Raw genomic sequence first — 16,617 nt, 5'->3', positions numbered from 1 at the left:
ATATTTTATTAAAAAACCTGAGAGCTCAGAAGGACCTTTGGAGGCTAACTAGTAGGACTCTACAGAAATGGGACACATCCCTTGCAATTCCTTATTTTTCCACCAAAAGCACTTGCTGTTTTGTGTTTTCCTAACCTCTGTGTTTTCTCATGCACACACCCTTCCCCAGCTCCACACACACATGCATCACTGTTCCATCTCATTCTCACAGATCCTGTAAATTGTTCAGCACTGAGTTTTATTCTTTTCAGAATATATGACAGGACTAATTACCTCTAATTTTCAAATAGCCCCTAATGTACCCTTCTTTCATGAGCTCTTTGAGACATAAAAGACACTTTAAAAATATTTAAACATTGGGAACTGTGGCTGATTAAAAAATAATTTTTATGTATCAATTGGGGAGCCCCTGTTCACAAGTTAATAGCTTGATGGTCATTTTCTTTATTATCATTTAAAATTTGAAGCATAGCCAGATAGCAATCAGATTAAAATTTGAAATTTCATAGGGGAAATATGCGTGGAATTTCAAACTTTGTACCCCAAGATTTTGAAAATCAGTAAAATGATTGTAACCATTATATTGAACAAACGCAAACTGTGAATGTAATCATAAGGCAATTTTATTTCTCTCTCTCATTTATAATTTATTCACTGGGACTAGTTTTACTTCTGCCCTAGATGAAAACTTTCTATATATAACACAAGGCACTATGATAAGTAATTGAAGTATGCATAATATTCAAAATTTTGAAATTATATTAATATTAAAATTCCTGCCTTCCCAAACGCAGGGCCAGTTATTGGTGGGCAGCCTAAAGTCACAGACTGGGGTGTGGACAGGGCTGGTTTCTTCTCTCTATTGTGACCTAGTCTTTTTCTCCGCCTCTCTCATCTCCCTCCTCCTAGTTCTCACTCTTCTTTGTTTGATTATGGTTAAGGAAAATAAGGAGGTGGAAAGAATAGCTCTTCTTGGGTAGTGCTGCCTTGAGCTGACATCAATATCTTCGAGTTTGCCAGTCATTTGAAATTGACCTTCTCATGGTGGCCATGTACTCGTGTTCTTTGGTAAGTCGTCCCCTCTCTCATTCTTCCCCGAATTTTCCTTGCTGAGAGCGGTGCTCTTCCTTAACACATCACATACTCTCTCCTCAGCCCCTAGGTGTCCAGAAGTTCTTTCAGATTTCCTCTGGTAAGCCATTTACTTCTGGAGGCCACCCTCTTGCACAGGATTGAAAATATCTTCAAGGCTCTTTCGAGAAACTCATGTGTGTGGTCAACATTTGGTGTTTTGCCCTTGAAATTTTTAAGGTTGGTTCATACAGCACCCTCCTGTGTCTACACCACTCTGCCATCAGAGCCCTATCTTTAGTCCTGTGCATCTCCAGTCTTTTTCTTGGGGTGGGTGATGGTAAGTTATAGCCCACTGACAATTCCCTCAAAAGTTCTCCTCTAATAGCCTTCTTGAAGCCTCTCTCTATTAAGCTGAGGGTTATGATGTAAAACTACCCACCACATACCTCAGGAGTGGGACTCATAGGGCAACTCTCTCCAAAGAAATCTTCATGAACTTTCTCTGATTCACTGGTGCCTTTGCTGTGCCTAAGAGATTATGAGCTGTGCAGCCACTTGTGACTGTCTCCATTGTAAATGTGTATCTTCTTTGGAATGTATCATCTCCTGTATCTTGGTTCCATGGGGAAAAACTCCATTTAAATATTCTCTTATTCATATAAATTATAGCAGTATAATTTAGGTAATGATTTTATGACAGTATACAGGGGTTCTTCATTTTTTTATTCAATAATTATTTGACTGACTTATGCACCCAACATTATTCTAGGCTCAGGAAATAAGAGTGAACAAGCTACCTAATGTCCTGCTTGATACTTGTGGAGCTTATATTCTTCTGAAGGCAGAAATATAGTTTTTAAAAGAGGAAAGTAAATAAATAACATAATTTCAGAGAAAGGAGATGAGTTGCAATGTGCAGATGAATACGGAGTCCTTTGATGGAAGTTCGTGGAGGAAGATCTGGGAGAAAGTGACATGTATACAGCAGTTTCTCACAATTATTGAGAATGACGGAATCTATATTGTGAAATAAAAATATGTACATTTTAATGTGCATGAGCACATCTGGAGAACCATGAGTAACGTGCAATGGAAAATTTCATATACATTTCTGAACCCTCCCCCCATACGACATGGGAAGAAACTCTCATCTCTTCCGGGGGAATATATTCTGATCTGATCCAATGAGGTGCCCTGTCTCCCTCTTCAGCAGGTGCCCCCCACCAGGTCTGCACGGGGATGTTTGTGACCTTGTATCAGGGCTCTTATTGCATTTGTAGATTATTCTTAGTCTCTGCTAATGAGATGGCTCAGAGTTCGCTTTGAGTATCACATCTTAATCACTTGATTTCTGCAGACGCTTTCTTTCTCCAAATAAACTCTTCAAAGTGCCTGCTGCTCTGTGCTCATTAACCTGAGAATGGCTTCTCTAACTCCAATTTAAAAATTCTCTTCAGTGCCTGAGACTTCTGTTCTGATCAGGATTCTCTAAGCAGTGATAAAGGGAGGAGAGTTTTAGACTCTTGAGTGTGGGGGGAAAAAATTAAAAATCAATGACCAACTTTCCATCTGCAAGGGTTTTTTTTTTCTTTATTTAGAAGTACAGACTTTATACTCCTTTGCAGTGTGACATAATTAAGATCCACCCAACGTCACTGTCTGCCAGATTCCCACTTACTCATTTCACGCTCAATCAGCTTCAGGTGACTTAAAGATAGCAAAATAGTTAGTTAATGAGTAAAGAGATGAATGAATATTCATCAACTAGGAAGTATTTTTTTTCTTATGCTCTTCCTACTTTTAACCACAATGGATTTGATACAGGCTTCAGTATGAAGACAGCAGCCCGTATTCAAATAGAGCCAACATAAGAACAAAGCCAAATGTCTGTATAAACATCTACAACCTTGTTCCACTTGCCGGTGGATATTCTGTTGGTGACCTGTATTTCTACAGAATTGCGACTCTGGTGGATTGTATTAAAGATCTTTTGGATACAAATATGCAGATCCAGAGAGGAGCCGCATTTCTCTTCACCCTTGCCAAATTTCACATGCCAGGGAATGTATTTTCTTGGTATATTTCAAGCTGGCTGGAAAAAGACTGATTGTATTTACCATTGGTTTTGAAAAACCAAATGCTAAAATTTGCTTCTCTCTTAAGGGACAAAATAATAAATTACATACCATAATTAATAAATTGAAAATATAGTTGCAGATAAGTGTGGTTTTTGATGTTGAAATCATTATGAACAAATGAGCTTATTTAAAAATAAGCTTGCCTGGCCAGGCGTGGCTCAGTGGTTGAGCATCAACCTAGGATCCAGGCAATTGGGGTTCGATTCCTGGTCAGGGCACATGCCCGGGTTGCGGACTAGGCAGCCGATCAATGACTCTCTTAACATTGTTGTTTCTATCTCTGTCTCTCCACCTCCTTTCCTCTCTCTGAAATCAATAAAGATATGTTTAAAAAAATAATAAGCTTGACAGGCAGTTAGGAGAAAAAGTACCATGTGGACACCCTGGAATGTCTTATGGGAACAGCTCATAGGGGAACAGCCTGATGTCAAGCAGATAATAAGGATCTCATGTCAACTTGTTTTTCTCCTAGAGTCCAAGAGAGTGTCATAGGCTGCCAGCCACATTTTCATTAGATGGCTGCTCAGTATGAAAATTTGGCCTTCATCAAAGGTCTGCACTTTGCAGACCACAGCACACTGCCATTCTCTTGTCTCTGCCTTCAGTGAACTACTCAGAATACTTTAAGGCTCACTTCTCCATCAGAATTTCAACCCAACAAGGGAGATAAATTATACTTGACTTGAGATGATCATTTCTTCAAAAGACATAACTATGAGAATTGGTATTATTTTGATTATGTTAATCTCTTTGTGTATTCAGGAGAGGTCCCTGAAGTAGAAATAATCTAAAAACTATAGTTCTATAGAGGTTTTAGTACAGAACACAGGCAGGCTACTGAGACAATAATTGAACAATTAGGCTCTGAAACTTTGTTAGACTTGTTCCCAGAGAGTTTTCCGTCACCTTGACCCGCAGAAAATGCAGAAATCTCTGACATTTCAGGGTATACCCTGAATGGTATGCCATCTCCAGGTTATAACCAAATCATTTAGGTTTTGCTTGGATGCCCCAGGGAACTGCATTGGAATGAAAAAGAAATGAAATAGCCTTACTTTGAAACAAGATGGGTCATTGGGCAGGGCACACACTTGAGGTAAAGTCAGGGAGACACAACTAGCCCTAGAAATGAAGACAAAAGCCAGACTGACAGAGAGGACACCACTTTCAAAGCTGCAAGGATAGCAAGGTAAGTGCGGGTGACCCCTTGACACAAATCCTCTTGCAGGCACAGGAAGCATGGCCATGGGGGAAGTTCAGGAGCAGATGATATTTGGACAGCTGCATTGGTAGGTGACAGATGGCAGTGTTTTGGTTTCTCTTTTCATCACTCCCATATGTAATCCTTAAGCAAATATTCTTGACTCTCCCTTCAGAACAAATCCTTAATTTATAAATTCTCCGTATTCCTATTGCTGCCACTCAAGAGCCAGCCATTTCTCAGATGCTCTATTGATCTGCTATGGATCCCTTGAATCAGTTTTCACGCATAAGCATCAAAATCAGACTTTATGTTCTCCAATAGGAAATCTGCAAATGCTTACATTGCATGTACAATGAAATACAAATAAGTTTTCCGTGGCCTACCAGGCCTAGCTCTCTGTAGTGGGTTGAATAGCGGGTCCCTGAAAGATATGTCAACATGCTAACCTATAAAACATGGATGTACCCTAGCCGGTTTTGCTCAGGGGTTAGAGCATCAGCCTGCGGACTGAAGGGTCCTGGGTTTGATTGCTGCCAAGGGCACGTTCCTCAGTTGCAGGCTCGATCCCTGGCCAAGGTCAGTTGGGGTGCATGCAGGAGGCAACCAGTTGATGTTTCTCTCCCACATCAATGTTTCTCTCTCTCTCTCTCTCTCTCTCTCTCTCTCTCTCTCTCTCTCTCTCTCTCTCTCTCCTCCTTCTACTCTCTCTGAAAAGCAATGGAAAAAAATATATATCCTTGGGTGAGGGTTAAAAAACAACACCACGTGGATGGGACCTTTTTTGGAAAAATGATCTTAGCACATGTAATTGAAGTTGAGAATCTTGAGATGAGATCATCCTGGATTATTCAGATGGGCCTAAATATAATGTGTTCTTATGAGAGACACCCATCAGAAAGACACATGGCGAAGGGAAGAAAGCCATGTGAAGGCTGAGGCAGAGGCTGGAGTTACGTAGCCACAGATAAGGAAAACTTGGAGCGAGCAGAGCTAGAAGAGGCAAAGGAGAATTCTACCCTTGGGGAGTTCTACTGGCATCTTGATTTCAGACTTTTGACCTCCATGAAAGGGAGAGAATACATTTTTTTTAAGCCATCAAATTTGTGATAATTATTCTGGAAACCAAGGAAACTAATACTTTCTCCATTCACATAGTCTACTCTTTCGCTTGCCTACTTTATTCTTATAAGACTAGCCTATTTTTTCCCTTATTTAAGTTTAACATGCTTTTTGTCCTAGTCTGTTTGGACTGCTATAACAAAATACCACAGATTGAGTAGCTCATCAGCAACAGGAATTTATTTCTTATAGTTCTAGAGGCTGGAAGCCAGCGATCAGGGTGTGAGCGTGGTCAAGTGAGAGCTCTCTTCCAGGTCGTAGATTCCTCATTGTGTGCTCACATAGAGGAAGGGCCAGGGTTCTTTATGGAGCTTCTTATAAGCTCACTAACGCCATTCATGAGGGCTCCACACTCATGATTGATCACCTCCCAAAAGCCCCACCTCCTAATACCGTCACATTGGGCATTAGCATTTAACATGAATTTTGGAGGGACACAAACATTTAGATGATGACGCTCCCCTAAACTTGGAGCCTTTTCATTAACTGTCCTGCCTGCCTGGAATATTTTTCTCTCAGATCTTTTTATGTCTGAGTTCTTTCTTTTTATTCTTGAACTTAAATGTCTCTTTCTCAGAGGGGTATTCCTAGACCTAATCAGTGTAATATTCCTCCTCAGTCATTCCCTGTATCACCACTCTTTTATTTTGATTTCAATACTTATCTCTACCTGATATTTTCTGGTTGGCTTATTATCTGTCTAATCCCTAAAAGGGAAGCTCAGTGCTCCATTCTTCAGCGTCTGACTCCATGCAGAATCCCCCCCTGGTATTTAGTAAGCATGCAATTAGTGTTAAATAAGATGTATATCAGAAAGGTTGTCAGTGCCTGAGGGGATTAAGGTGGTTATATTGAATATCTAGGAATTTAGGAAACAGGCCATGTCCTAAGTTGTTGAGGGCCTGGGATGTTGGATATGCTATAATGAGAAAATCACAAATAAATATGAAGTCATGATGTTGGGGCCAAACTGTTAACACTTCCCAAACTAGCACAGAGTATAAACTATTGGAGCATAAGATGAGAGCTCAACCTGAAGTGATGATGTCATGAGGCTGAGTGTGAGAGTCAGTCTAGAGAAGATGGCCAGGATTTTCTGCCGGTAGGTAGAGATCCATTGCCCACTCCTAAGAGGAGAGAAGGGCTAACATTGTTGGGGAAAAGTCAGATACGAGCCGTAGGAGGCAAAGACTAGAGCTCCCAACTGCTTTGGCAAGGAAAAACTTGGCTTTCTGATAATCTAGACATAAAAGTTTCTAGTGAACTAGATTTAGGGGACTAGATTCTTCCCAGCAGGGCCAGGTTTCAGTTTGAATACAATAACTTAAAATGGTCCTACATGCTACAGCATTAGAACCTAGAAGAGGCCATGCCCAATGGCTGGATGACACTGGGTACCACATTGCCTAACTATGAGAGCTGGCAGGGAGAGCATCCCTGGGAATGTCAGTATTCAGCCTTTTGTACCCTGTCCACCTGACCACAATTTAAAAAGCTTAGTGAAGACATACTAGTTCAACTAAGACATTTTTAAAAATGCATATCATTTGAAGATATTTAATATCATCTGAGAATAAAGTAAACCAGGAGGACTACCTGTTAGATGACTAGGAGGTCTTGGAAACCACTGTTAGAACCACCATCTTAGTGAGTTTTCCACAGGTTGGAGACTGCCCCAGTACAGTATCCTCGGGGCATCTTTGTGACTTTCTCATGACATTAGTTTAACAGCAGCATCCAGAGACCAGTGGAAATCTTATTTTGAGGCTTGCATCCATTTTGGAGATCCCAGTGGTAGGATCTTTTGAGGTATCCTCTCGCAGGGTATACAGCTTGCCTCACAGAAGTTATTTCAGCATTTTTCATCCCCTCTGACTTTCCCACAGGATCTCTGTTTTTATTGTTAGCTGCATATTTTGAAAGTGAAAAACTGATCAGGTTGAGGAAAAGGCCTACTATATGTTTGTCTGTGTGGGCGCAAATGTGGAATAAATATATATCATGCAGGGCGGATGATATGCTGTGTTATTTATCTTCATTTGTGAGGAGAGATAAGTCTCTCAGGACCGTGCCAGTCCTGATTCATTCTTCATCACTACATTCATGAAGATAAATGCCATATTTACACAGACCACAGCGATCATGTGTTCTTTCAGGCCAGAGATTTAGATCGGTTAGAGCTGGAGGTCGACCTGGTGTCGTTATTTGAAAATCAAGGACACTTTGTATGCAGCATTTCCTACTCCCACACATCTTGATCGCCAGTGATAAACTAGGGTACCGCTAACAGCTAAAGAAGCATTTAAGTAGCATATATAGCTTCACCCATGTCTACATTCAGATATTCACTTCATTTTAATTTTAAAAAAATGTTTATTTCCTGTGTATTCTCAGCACAGCATCCTGCATTAGTATCATACTGATTAATAAGATATGGTCTTGGTTCTTATAAGGTGGTAACTAGCAATGGCCGTGTCATTGTATTTTAAGGCTATGGCTAAGCAAGTGGGTACCTTCTCCGTTCTGTGCTGTGGACCCTGCTTTAAGGAATTGATGGGCAAGACCCCCTTTCCCCCAGGACCAAATGTACTTCTTCTGGTTCTACTTCATTGTTTTACCCCACGCCACTATATTGTATGGAAAACCAGGCAGAGAGATATAGAGATTAACTCCCATGATAGCAACGGCATATAAACCAAGTATAGAAAAGTTGAATATAAATAAACAACATAAAAATACAAATGGCTCAATAGGATCCCTAACTTTCCAGGGATTTTTCCATGTGTGAAATAAACAACTTCTCACATAATCAGATGCTTAACCTCAACAGGGCAACCTGATTTATTTTCAGTTAAAATTTCAGAGTGGTACTGATTAAGACTTTGCTGCTTAGGGTGTTACTGTTCACCATTCTAGAAAACTCCAGGTCTGACTTGGAAAACATAAAAATCACTAAAGGCAGATCTAGTTATAGGAATTTAATATTGTCTTTTATTGAAGACCCAACAAACATGCTGCTGGCCTCTCCCTTTGTGGTTTATACACTGTTTCCATAGACCCCCCCGGCATCCCATTTAAAAGCTGATTGTTTCTTTTAAATGATTAAAAAAAGTTTTTAATTACAGTTGACAGGTAATATTATATTAGTTTTGGGTGTACAACATAGTGAGTTTTTTATATAACTTACTAAGTGACCACCCCAATAAATCGAGTACCCACCTGGCACCATATATAGTTATTACAATATTATTGACTATATTCCCTATGCTGTACTTTATATCCCTATGACTACTCTGTAACAACCAATCTGTACTTCTTAATCCCTTCATCTTTTTCATCCATCCCCCCACCTCCCTTTCCATCTGGCAACCATCTAAATATTCTCTGTATCTATGAGTTTGCTACTGTTTTGTTTGTTTGGGTTTTTCTTTTTGTAGATTCCACATATACATGAAATTATCCAGGTTTTATTTTATTTATTTTATTTTTTAAAATATATATTGATTTCAGAGAGAGGAAAGGAGAGGAGAGAGAGAGCTGGAACATCAATGATTAGAGAGTCATCATTGATCAGCTGCTTCCTGCACAACCCTGACTGGGGATGGAGCCTGAAACCCGGGCATGTGCCCTGACCTGGAATCAAACCACGATCTCCTGGATCCTAGGTCGATGCTCAGCCTCTGAGCCATGCCCAGCTGGGCTAGGTTTTATTTTTAATTCTTCTTCCAGAAATTAAATTTCTGAAGTTAAGACTTTCCATTGAAATGAAATTATTGCCGCTTTTCTCTTGGTTGGCACATAAAAGTTGATATAATCGGGTTAGTAAACTAAAAAGGATTTCCATAGCTTCCTGAGTCTGGCCAACTGGACATTTCCAAAATCATTGTCCATCTTTGAAAACTGTTACTTTTAACTATATGAATTGTTGATATCCATAGTTTCTGACAGGAAATGGCACTTTTAGAAGGTTTGCTCTAATCATACTGATTGTGTGATTCAAATTCAGGTTTACTTTCAGTTGTGTGGTGTGTGTTTTTCCTGGGCATAACCAAATAAGCAATTTTATTTACTTATTCAAAAAACATTTATTGAACACATACTACATAGCAGTAACTGGGTTGTGCATGCACATAAGATAGAACAGTACCTGTCCCAAAAGGCCTGTAGTCTAAATCATGCAGAGAGACAAATAAGTAGTACAGTGTATGTGGATGACTAACACAATAGTTGATAATTGCTCAATAAATGTTTTTGCATTCATCTCATACGGAAGTAATAGAGCAATGTGTTAAAAAGGAGCACATTTATTAAAGGAAGTTCCTTTAAATGTAGAGAAACTTGGAAGGATTCATAGCATAAGTACCTCCTTCTCTTCCTTAACATGTTTATGTTAAAAGACCATCTATTGGGCAAAGCACTAACCTAGGGCTCCAACAACTTAACTTCTTGTATTAACAGTTATCATATTCATTTAGTAGTTGTTGTTTTTTTAGCTTAATCACTTTATTTAACTTTCTTATACTTTAAACTTCTCATCTGCTAAATGGAAAAATATAATCTCTTCTTCCTGCCTCCCATAATTGTGAAGGTCAGATGAAGTAATGTATGTGGGAAGATTTTCTAATCTGTGGCATGTATTTTCCCATGTCTAGGCATGATCATGCATTTGGGGAGAGTAGCACATTGAACACCAATCATTTTATAAAAGTAGGTGAATTGTTTAGCCACTCTCCAATTATTTAGAGCAGAGCTTAATAAACAATGAATGAAACTCTCTCAGATGAACTAATTATTTCTATTTTCTGAGAGCTTACGATATGCTAGGCTAGTTGGTTTACAGGCATCACCTCATTTCATGTGCAGAACAACCTTCTGAGCTTAGCTCTATTATTTTCACCCTCACTTTACAGAAGAGAGCATTGAAGTCTAAAAATAGTATAGAACTTACCAAAGTCATAAAATTACTACACGTAATGGTGGAATTGGTCAATGTTCCTTCTGTGTGCTCTCACACACACCGATTTAGGATTCATCATCATCTTCATTTTCACTCCCCTTTTCACGCAGTTTTCTCCAGAGAAGCATTCAGAGAGGTTTTCAACTTCTCTGGGCTTTAGTTTCCTCATCTATATCATTGGACCACCAATAGGCTCCATCAATAACATTATATAATCTCCATGTCCTGGGACCTCATACTGTCGGGGAGACAGGAAATGCATGCATGCATACATACACATATGCATACATACATGTGCATCCTCTCTAGTTGTGAGAAGTGCTATAAAGAGAAATAAAGGAAATAAAGGGATAGAGGATGTTGGGGAGAAGGAACAGTTATACTTTAGGCAGCATAGTCGAGGAAAACCTGTCTGAGCAGGTGACCTGGAGGAAGTGAAGGAGCCAAATTTACAGATATTTGGGTAAAAAGTGGTACCATTGTCACGTGCATGCATAGCTACAGCTCTGTCTGGGTGAAGAACATTCTAAGCTGACGAAACCACAAGTACAAGTTTCCTGAGGAAATAGCGGGCTTGGTGTGTTGCAGAAACAGCAAGGAACCAGTGTGGCCACAGTGGAGTAAGAGTGGTAGCAGTAGCAGGATAAGATTAGGATGGATGCAGAACCAAGATGCAGATGTCCCCGGAGGCTGCTGGAAGCACCTATGACTCTGAGTGATATGAAAAGCCATTAACCATTGAGCAGAAGAATGAGTGTGATCTGATTCCCTTTTGATAGGATCCCTCCACTATGTGGAGGAAAGACTGAAGGTGGGTGGGGCAATAACAGACAGCAGATATTGGACCAGGCTTTGGAATAATTCAGTAATCCACAGAGAGAGAATGGACTAGGGTGTAGCAGTGGAGGTGAGGAGAAGTGATGTGACTCTTGACATACAGGATTTCTGATGTGTAGGCAGGAGGATATAACAGTGATAAGGTACAGAGGAAATCGAGTGCAAAAGTGGAGGTGAGACCAAAAACTGAAGCCCCAAGGGGACTTCGGCCTGTGTCACTAAGAGGATGGTCCCTGGAAAAGTGCTTGACACATGGAGGAGCTTAAAATTTTTTCTCAAATAAATGAATGAATGAATGGAGTTGCTATTAGAAAAGTCTTTGTCAGGGATGGAGACTGAGTTAGAATCAAAAGTTTTATTTTGGAGAGGTTGATTTTTAAAGCCTCCCACTGGAGGTCGTAAAAATGAGTGCGTGCGCATACACACACACACACACACACACGTTTGCATTGCCAGCTATAGATATATGATTGGCAGTCTTTAGTTTCTAGATGACATTTAAAGCTACTATGGGATCACATAAAGAGTATAGATAAAGAAGAGGTCCACTCAGGGAGCCCAGGTGCACGCTAAGGTTTAGTGGCCCAAGAGATAAGGCAGAACTAGTGATGGAGGCTGAGCATAGTGACCATTAAGGTAACAGGAGAACCCAGAGTGATTTCCTAGGAGCCAAGGGTGGGGAGGACAGTGTGGCCACTGTGTCTAATGTTGCTAATTTGTGCCTAATGTGAGAAATGAGAATTGGCTGCTTGATTTAGGAATGGACATAAGCTCTCACCTCTCACCTCTTCTCTGCCGCCTCTACACACACTTATCATTACTCATTGCCTTGCTCTGGCATTATTATAAATCCCAGGCACATTGACTTATAACTCATATTTTATATGTACTATTGGAGGGTAATCCATGGTTCTTGAAACCATGAGATTTGGGGAAACTTTCTATAAGATTTGAGTTCACATTTTTTAAAACCGATGACAAAAAAATCCACAGATCTTCTCAGAAATATATTTTGATTGTATTCAGTTTTACTTATGTAATAATAGTGATATTCACTGGTGGCATATTGCTTTGAAATTTAAGAAACACTTTTACTCACATTATCTGTTTCAAACAAAACCATCTAACACAGTGAAACACTCAGCTCTGAAGCTTGCACCATCGAACTCCACCACCTGCTAACACCTCCATGAAGAAGTCAAGCACCGGCCCACACTTCGCACCTCATTCCTTGAAGATTATAACACCTGCCTCCCTGTTCTCTCCAATCCCACTCCTGCTAGAATTTTTGGTGATTTCAACATCTGTGTCAGTCCCTTGATCTTGATTACTAATTGCATGGGCTTTTTCTATTTGCTCTTGCTCAGGATTTCCTCTTTGTGCAGTTTGCACCAACTGTATGTCTAAGCTGTAAAGATCTGTATTTGTTGTAATTAAAGATTGTTTTGTTTACCTCACTATGCTTCGCAAAATGACAACTCTACTTCTTCATGTTTCCCTGCTTCTGTTATTTCATGGCCCTCAATCTCCGATTCTAAATTCAAATCATGCCATTGCCAGGGGAGTGTTAGGAGGGAAATGAGGGTAGTGTGAAGGGTGGGGAGGAGCAGGAGATGTTAGTATATTTCTTGGCTTTGGGAGTGGGGAAAAAACCCAATTGGAGTTTGCAGCAGAAACCAATGTCAAACCTTAACGTGTCATGTAACTCTAATAATTCAGAGTGTTCTATTTAACTATTTCTTATCCATATTCAAGACACATCATCTCATTCAATTTTCAGCGATGGTTTTGATCGAGACACTGGAACAGAGAAAATGTGACTTGCTTAAGGTCATGCATCTGATAAATCAGAACTAAGTACAGGCTGCCGATCTTCTGACACCATTGCATTTTTTATTGGCATTAAACAATGCGTGGTTCAACATGGCCGTGGTTAAAATAGTGCCTTGGCTTTCTTCCCAGGAGAGTGTTAAAATACAGTTGTGATTCAATAAATATTGTCACCGGTGTTGTCTGCGGTGATGGTGGTGGCAGCAGATAGAGAAATGCGCTGAATTTTTCTAATGGAAGCGTTTTTGTTTTGTTTTTTAGATTGTTAAACACGTTGCCTGTTTACAGCATGGAGACCACACTGGAGAGCTAGGTGGGTGATAATTTCTGCTAAATCTTTCCCACAACACACTGAACACCCCAGCATCAGCTAATGTGCAGTGGCTCATTATACAGTGTCAACTCCAATAACAGCAATGGCTGGCTTTGCTAGCACGAGCAACTTGTGGGACGCCCAGCTACTGCAAACCACTACTGGGCTTTAAAATATAAGCTTGCAGTATAGTAGGAAAGACATATTTGGAGTCATATTTGCAGATTTCTTGTATGTTTCTCTTTGCCCCTTTAGAAACAGGCTTCATGTTCCCAGCTCTCCACCAGAGATGGCTGTCCTTGGGATTCCCTTCTCTTGTGAGTGCCTCTTCCTTTAGTCATATATTAAGAACTAAAGATTTTATAAGGGTAGTGGTGGCCCATGGACAGAGCTGGATGAGTGGTTCTCCTATGGAAATATTTCTGAAGCTCCATCCTCACCATGCCCTCCACCAGCCAATCAAGCCATATGCACAAACATGCTTACCTACCACTGTAGCACAGCAGCCATGGGTGGCATTTCTATCCATAGAGAGAAGATTGGGAAGTGGGAGGAGGGAGGCAGGAGGCAGAAGCACTCACTTCTTGCTCTGTGATTTGTGACCAGGGTCTTTTTGTCTCCATTAAATTGTAGTCTTCTGGAAGGTAAGATCCTGGATTTATTTTAGTCTAGTACTTATGAGCCATAGTTGTCCCTCAATGAATATTTATCAACAAAATTAATGCATTCCCTTCTAAAAAGTCTAGTTAGGAGTAGGTTTTAATCTTCTTGCCTCCTTAGCACAGTGCCTTACACATAGTTGGTCGACATTAGGTGTCTGTTTAGTGAAGGAACAAGGGTTTGAATAAGTCCATCCATCAGATGGTACCTTGTTGCCATATTAAAGGCTAAGCACACCTTTTCCAATTAGAGACAGAGAAGTGATGGCTTCTAGTCATTTGGGGGGAGGGACCAGGAATAACACCCTTAAAAGTGGTTATTTTGGAAGGCAAAAGCTAATCTGAAGCTATTTTCTTTATTTTTATATTCAAATGTCTATAAAACAGGAAAACACCAGAGACCTATTCATTGCTCACAAATGATCTATGGGGTAATAATGAGCTTGCTTTTCAGCTGTGCTGCTCTTTGGCGCTATCCTGTGTTTAATTGAAAATACGCTGTGACCTTGGGTTTGTTCACTGGGCACGGGGGGTGTCTAATTGGCACGAGACCTCTGAAGAACTCCCTTTTCACAAATGTCATTTGGCTAATTTGGGTTCGCCTGCGGGAAATCATGTGTGAAGTCCTGTAAAATCAAGATGCATATTATTTGCATGCAAATCATATGAAGCTAATAGTTTTCAAAAAAATAAAAGAGAGAGAGAGAGATTAGCTTTTTATTTTGCTATACCTATTTTTTGAATTCTAAATGCTATCAGTATGATAATAGTATTGGCCCTAACAGTCTCATGTTTCATCATAATTAAATAAACAGCTTGTGAATTGCAGTCCAAAAAATGTCAGTGTTCCACTCTTAACTTAAGGGGTTTCCATAGAAACCATGGGCAGCAAGTTTAACTGACTTTTATTGGACTTGAGGCTATCTGCAGCACTGACATCTCTCTGTTTTGCTCTCAGTCCCTCTGTGTACAAGTCTCCTGCTCTACCTTTAACCCTCACAATGCTCTCCCCACCTCAGTCTTCCCTCCTCCTCAGTTTCCTCCTCCCCTTCTTTTATGAGGAAGTAATTTGGACTCAGTTAGATTTAACAAATGCAATAATACTAAAATGAGCTCTGATACTTAAGTGTAATTGTGTTATTAGCTGGAAATGTTTTTTTTCAAAAACAAAAGAATTGAGAGTTAAGTTTACTCAAATAGGACATGCTGGCAAGAAGGAACCCAGTGGAAAATTTGCAGTCTATGTATCACAGTCCACATTCATACCCCAACTATGGTTTTCCTTGATTTAGCCAACCCAGACTGATGTTTCTTTTCAGTCCTAATTTTTAGTCTTCTAAATGGAGCATGAAGTCATTGTGCTGATTATATCCCAAGAGAAAAGATGAGTTTATTTAGGAAAGAAAACACATGCTATGTATTGTATGCCTACTGTGTGCCAGGTATTTTGCTATGTAATTTCATTTAGGTTGTCTTAGTTAATCCCATAGAATTCACTGCCAGGTAGGAAGATGGATCTGGAGCTGGTGGTTGAAGTTCAGGCCCCCCAGCCAGCTGGCTGGAAAGCCTGGAGTAGAGTGCTTACATGTTCTGTCTTGGTTTCTCAAAGACCAAATGAATATAAGCATTTCTAAGAAATGGATTTTTATTAGGATTAGAGATGATAATGTAGCCAGTGCCCTGTAGTAGTGATGTTTCTCTCCATCCCTTCAGAAGTGAAAAAAATGAGTTGCCAACAGAGTAAGTCATTCATCCAAAGATAGAAAGTGTGTGCATGCAGTGCAGTGGTTAAAGGGGGCCGATTTAGGCAGACCTGGGATCAATTACTGATGGTGTGATTTGGGGTAAGTGATTAACAGAGCATCTAGTTGAAGGATCATTCAGTTGTTATGAGGATTAAATTAAATAGCATATTCAAAGTACCCAGAAAGTGTATGCCAGCTAGAAAAGCATTATCTTTAGCTGTCTCCCTCCCGACCTTTCTGAATTGTTTTGCTTTTAGTATGGATTCAAAGTGAAAAATGATCAGTCTTCAAAATCTACCTAATACTCATAGTTTAAAATTATCTCGCAATTCATACACTATCACAAGCTATCCTGATAACAATGATAAAAGAATGACAGACAATATCACACCTATTTTATGGGTTAACATAATGGAGAATCAGAGCTGTTATTGGCAAGATCTCCCTATAGTGATTGAGGAAGTTGAAATTTTTACCTAGATCTCTAGAATTCTTCTTATAATTAAAACTCTCAAAGTCTGTTGTTCTTATTTGGGTCCTATGTACATGAGTTTTAAGGCTGAAAATCCAGCAGAATTTAATTCATATTTCTAATTATGGTGGGAGGAAGAAAATTTTGTCAGGGAAGGAGCAAAAGTAGGAAGGGATCATTGCAAAATCTGTCTCTTGCAGACCTGTTTCCAGGTTGTTCTCTCAGGATTCAAAGGGACATGTACAATTACAATTCTCAATCTCAGGGGC

General features: G+C 39.8%; 1 protein-coding gene across 5 annotated transcripts in view; it reads left to right on the top strand.

The window, feature by feature from the left end:
* Positions 1 to 16,617, top strand: part of LRRC4C (leucine rich repeat containing 4C) — a 139,419-nt gene that overhangs the window by 102,747 nt on the left and 20,055 nt on the right. For 2 of the 5 annotated variants that reach the window (XM_016197647.2, XM_016197648.2), the window contains 2 exons: positions 13,421 to 13,472; positions 13,728 to 13,789. The exons of 1 other annotated variant lie outside the window; for it this stretch is intronic. The gene's annotated coding sequence lies outside the window, so the exon portion shown is untranslated. The remainder of the gene's footprint in view (positions 1 to 13,420; positions 13,473 to 13,727; positions 13,790 to 16,617) is intronic. 2 more of the 5 variants (XM_016197644.2, XM_016197645.2) reach the window with 1 other exon arrangement.

The sequence above is a fragment of the Miniopterus natalensis genome, chromosome 11 (assembly GCF_054644295.1).
Source record: "Miniopterus natalensis isolate mMinNat1 chromosome 11, mMinNat1.hap1, whole genome shotgun sequence".
In the NCBI taxonomy this organism is placed as follows: domain Eukaryota; kingdom Metazoa; phylum Chordata; class Mammalia; order Chiroptera; family Miniopteridae; genus Miniopterus; species Miniopterus natalensis.
Note: the sequence above shows the minus strand (reverse complement) of the source record. Positions and strands in the feature narration are given on the sequence as shown.